This window comes from Molossus molossus, unplaced genomic scaffold, assembly GCF_014108415.1.
Source record: "Molossus molossus isolate mMolMol1 unplaced genomic scaffold, mMolMol1.p scaffold_m16_p_10, whole genome shotgun sequence".
Lineage (NCBI taxonomy): Eukaryota > Metazoa > Chordata > Mammalia > Chiroptera > Molossidae > Molossus > Molossus molossus.
In genome coordinates this window covers 48,450,201-48,455,840 of record NW_023425345.1, presented here as the reverse complement: position 1 = coordinate 48,455,840, position 5,640 = coordinate 48,450,201, and the positions used below count along the sequence as shown (strand labels likewise).

General features: G+C 41.4%; 1 pseudogene; it reads right to left on the bottom strand.

Annotated features, from left to right (window-relative positions):
- Positions 1 to 1,113: 1,113 nt before the first annotated feature.
- LOC118623701 lies at positions 1,114 to 2,157 on the bottom strand (annotated as a pseudogene).
- Positions 2,158 to 5,640: the final 3,483 nt, after the last annotated feature.

Sequence of the window (5,640 nt, the reverse complement as noted above, 5' to 3'; positions counted from 1 at the left end):
AACCCCTTATCTGATGTATCATTGGCAGTTATGCTCTCCCATACAGTGTGTTGCCTTTCCATTTTAATGACTGTATCTTTTGCTGTGCAGAAGCTTTTGAGTTTGAGGTAGTCCCATGCGTTCATTTTCTTCTTTGTTTATATTATACACCTTAAGATACTATAAAACTTGAGATAATGTCAGGGCTTATGGAATGGAAGATAAGAGTTCTGATCCCTCCCCCCAAAGGAAACTGTAACAGGTTCTAAGGGAAAAACAAACAAAACCAACCAGAACTCTGAATATGGATAGCACTACACAGACTCTAGCACAGAATGTCACACAAGAACTAGTCACACATCAGAAATATCATGAGAGGACTGGCTGGGGACTTACACTCCCAGCAACAGAGCTCCTAGGTCAGAGCGTGTTACAAGCTTGTAATACCCACAAGGACTGCCCGCCCCCCGAGGAGCACAGGCTGCATGCATGGGCTATCACAGACATGATATTCAGCAGCATAAAAATAATAACCTCCACAGAGCCCCCCGACTGGGGTGAAACCTATTTTCACAGCTAAGCCTGGGAAAGACTGAGTGGGACAAACTCACTTGTAACTCCCGTATCTGAATGACAGGCATGTCCAATCTGATGCTATATGTTAAAACACTAAGAAGACATATGAGTAAAGAAAAACAGAAACAAAAGGCTAAATTGTGATTCTTGAAAACTGGAAAAAAACATGTTTTAAACCCAAGTAGGTGTAATTCTGATCATTATTATATATGACCTAATCTGTAGAGAGAAAGGCCAAGAAAAACATCTTCATTTTGTTTAATACTTAGGCTTGACGTCGTTCTAGGTAAAGCAGTGATATTCAGTGTGTCATACATACAACTAAAAAGTCCCCTTCTGGTTTCTAATAAATTTAAGCAATCTCCTCTAATTTTTCTCCTGTGTCAAACAAACTCATGTACAGGACCAGTTTAAATCCCTCCTCCCTTCCAAACACTAGATGTGAACATCCGGGAACATTCTACAGTGTGAAGTGCCTTAAGAAAGAGAAGGGCTCTGTAGTGCCAATGACATAACTGCTCTGAGGAAGCTGGGGTGCTAGTAACACTGATGGACCAGTCAGGCAATGGTGGTTTGCTTCTCCTCAGGTGTCTCCAACAACTGCATGATCAGTTCATGGAGGGGTTTGCAGATCTTTGCGTAGCCCCCTCCTGTGAGATGCAGAAAATCAAACATGTCGTGGAAGGAGATGGCACTGTCCGGGTCCACAAAGCCCCCATCTGTATCTAGCAGCTGAACGTTGGCAAGCTTTGGCAGGGAAACCTTGAGGAGCTGGTTCACCTTGGCATTTTTTTGCCTCAAAGGGTTGGGTTTCTCACCTCGAGGTAATAAATCCAATACAATGATTTTGGCCTGTGGTTGCCTTGTGTGATAAGTTGTACGATGGCCTCGATTTTACCTGCTACTTCTTCTGCCATATTTTTCATGGTTGTTTGTTCCTACCCAGACAACAGTGACCTCGTATTGCTGCATTAACTGCATCATGGAGTCCCCCACAAACAGCACATCAGGCTCTTTGTCTTTGCGGTCCAGGACAAATCTGTTGTGCTGAGACATCCATCTGTCATCTCCTTGAACATCTTCCGCCGCATGTGGAATGGCTGCTGGGTTTGAGTCTCCTTGGCTCTTTCTACACTCAGGCAAAGGGTCCGTGCAGGCCCAAGTGGCTGCGGCATCTGCGGGTGGCACGTCTGTCGCTTGCTCAGTCCCGGTGGCCCCACTCCAGCGCGTCCCTCCTCGGGGCCAGAGCTCCCAGACTAGGGTTTTCAACCGAAGCAGATGGCCTCCTAAACCTTCACTCCTGAACTCTGCAAGAAAGGCAGCCGAGGGAGTGGTTTAGCCCAGGGAGTGGTTCAGAGCGCTCACTCTGGAGCCAGGTCCTCCGTATTTGAATCCAGCTCTGCCACTTACTAGTAGTAATCATCTATTAACTGGTCTCCTGGCCTCTAATCTCACTCTTTCCTGATAATCCATCTTAAAATAATTCTCTTTCATATGCAATTTTTTTTTGTCAATATCCTCCTTAAAATTCTTCCACTGTCCCTTTCCTGTAAGATAAAATCTAAGCATACTTTGCCATTCATGAAGTTTTCGCTTACTCATTGTGCTTCAACGTCTACCATTCTTTCCTGGTGCACTGAGCCACGGCCATCCCCAAACAGCTTACTATTCTTTGATTAAGCCAGGCTGTACTTCCTTGTCTGGAACTCCCTACCATACAATCCTCTCTCACTTGAAAAATTCCTACTTACTTTCAGTTTTGGCTAAACCGTTGTTCACTTTAGGGAAGTCTTCCTGGGGTCCCTCCTACATAAGCTTAAGAGATCCATTTTTTAAAATCCTCACCCAATGATATGTTTTTATTGATATTTTTAGAGAGAGTGGAAAGGGGGGAAGACAGAGAGAGAAACATTGATCATGCCTGGACCAGGGCTTGAACCCAAAACCTAGGTATGTGCCCTGACCAGAATTCAAACCCACAACTTTCTGGTGTATGGGATGATGCTCCAACCAACTGAGCCACTCGGCCAGTATGCCTATGAATTTTTTAGAGCAAAAATTGTCATTTCATCTTTGTCCCAGTACACATCATAGATGCAAATGAATATTAGTTAAATAAATGGATGAAGTGAATAGGGGTCAGGTGAGCCCTTCACTCCAGGAAAGACAAGGGAAAAGGTCAAACATAACTAAAGAGGGAACTGAAGAAACAATAAAGTCATAATGTTGGGTGTGAGATAATACTTCAGGAATCCCATGTATAAGCAATGCAGCAGACCTAAACACACGGCTGAACCAGATATGCATCATTTCCTGACATGACGCCATTGGACATCCAGTTCTAGGAATCATTTAGTGAATAATGTCTTTACCAATCCAAATATTTTTTGGTACTATGACACACATTTTTGAAAGTTCCAATAGGCCTCTTTCCTTGTGGCTCTTGAGAGGAATTCTCCTGGTGGAGCTTTAGCCCACAGCTGCATGGATGAGAGGAGTCACCGTGAGGATGACCACTCACCAAGGCCACGTGGAGGGGAAAATGCAAGCAATGGCTGGAGTGAAAGAGAAGATCTGAAGCTGATCTGAAGGCATGCAAAGTGCACACTTAAGACTTCAACCATCAACATCTATGTCTGATATCTAAAAAAATACTTTTTCAGCCTTGGTCAGTTTTGCTCAGTGGTTAGAGCATTGGCCCATGAACCAAAGAGTTGTGGGTTCAGTTCTGGTCGAGGGCACGTACCTTGGTTGTGGTTCAGTCCCTGGCCCTGTTTTGGATCACTGAGGAGGCAACCAGCTGATGTGCGAGAGATATCAATGTTTCTCTTTCTCTCTCTCCCTCCCTCCCTTTCTCCAACTCCATCTGAAATCAGTGGGAAAATATCCTCGGCTAAGGATTTAAAAGAAAAGACTTTTTCATAAACCTAAAGTTTCCTTTTGTCAAGAATAAAATAAAGCTACAAAAAATATATCTAAAGTTTCATTATAGCTTGCATAGTTTAATGGTGTATCTAACAATGCTTGCTTGATGGTTACTTGAGTTCAATCTGTTTGTCACTGATTTATATATACCAATATGCCACTAATATTTATGAATTCCAAAATAATTTGTCATTATATTCATGATGTCATTACACATAATATAAGCACACATGTAATATGTATAAAGCTATAAATGTGCATTTGTGTGTGTACATGTAATATATGTATCAGGGAAGAGTAAAATGGTACTTATATTAGGAAAATAAACCTAATGGAATACTCCTTTCATAAAAATCTTCTATATTAAAATCCCTGCCCAATCTTTGAAAATATGTGTTTTAAAAGTAATAGCCAACTCAAGACTGTTTCTGGGTTAAAATTATCCATATTTTAGCTTTCAATCATTGTTTAAAGTTTTCCAGATGATAATGGAGAAAAGATCCCAAGACAATGATCTAAGACCTTTGGACACATTGATGCAAACTTTAAAAGAGGCTAATTATTAAATGTAGCCCAACCATAACTCTAAATGTAGGCAAAACTCCATAGCTTTATAGTTTGAAAGCAGCAATGGTATCAAGAAACATGTTGAGCCCAGTTGGTGTGGCTCAGTGGTTGAGCATTGACCCATGCATCAAGAGGTCACCAGTTCAATTCCTAATCAGGGCACATACCCAGCTTCTGGGCCCAATCCCCAGTTGGGGGCATGCAGGAAGTGGTCAATTGATGTTCTTTCTCATCGATGTTTCTCCCTCTCTCTCCTTCTTTCTCTGAAATCAATAAAGAAAAAAAAAGACACATATTGAGCTCCTGCCCTCTGTAGTCCTTTTCAGGACACATGATCCAAACCCTTCATGGACTTACACTTCATTTGGTTAGACATACATATACATACATACATACATACATACATACATACATACATACAAACACACTATTAAATTTAGAAAGCAACCTGTCCTACATGTTGCAGAATTGGCACAAAGCAAAAATTGCTTCAAGAATCTGGAGTAGGAAAAGATCAAATACTGAATGGAGAAGACTCTATGGAAGAAGCAGAGAGAAATGTTGAAGGAAGTACAAATTGGAAGAGAAACAGGCATGACAGGAAAAGAATATGTGGAGGGCAAAGGCACAAAGGCAAACGCGTGCTCCCATCTCAGGGATTTTGCTTGCTGTTCCCCCTCCTTGGAATGCTTCCCTTAGATATGCAAGTGGTTTACCCCCTCACTTTCTTCAGATCTTTGCTTAAAATCCATCTTCTTATTGTGGTCTTCCCTGACTACCTTATCTAAAATGTCAACCCCTGACACCCTCTCAAGTTTGATTACCTTTCTGTGCTTTAGTTTTCCTCTTCAGTACTTATCACTATAAAACTTACTTTATATTTTAATTATTTATCTTGCTCTTTGTTTATTCCACTAGAATGTAAACTCCACAAAGGAGGGAATTTTGTTTGTTTTATTTACTACTAGATAAAACAGGGCCTAGAACAGGGCCTGGCACCTAGAACAGGGCCTGGCACAGAGTAAGCACTCAGTAAATGTTTGTTGAATAAATAAGTTGTATGGAGCAGTAAGGGGTTGATGAATGGGCTATTATTAAAATTTCGAATAGAAATAAAAATTTTACATAAGGGAATCAGGTTTAATGATTTTGGGCAGACAGTTTGGAGACAATTGGGGAGAACCAGGAATGTCCTGCCAAGGACTCATAAATAAATGGCTCCTGGGAGAATTTGAAGGGTCATCTGGTCTACTTCTCTCATTTCTAGGCAGCCTGGCATGTAAGTCATCCCAGACAAAACAAGCTAATCAGCTTCTGTTTACACAGGTTTATTGCATGTTTCTTGGAGGCTGAGGCAAACATCACAGATCTCAGATTTACAGCTTGCTCACTCCATTTTCTACCTCAGAAGGGAATATTTACATCTTTGCAGAGCTGAGCTGCTGAATTCCCTCTCACTGTTTTAGATGATTGAGCCTGGATATAATTTCCATTCACTCTAATGGAAAAATTGGAATGAAGGTGGTTTAGTGTGAAAATAAATTTTTTCTGTTATAAAGTCAGAGAAGCAGCTCGCCGAAAGGGGCCTACAAG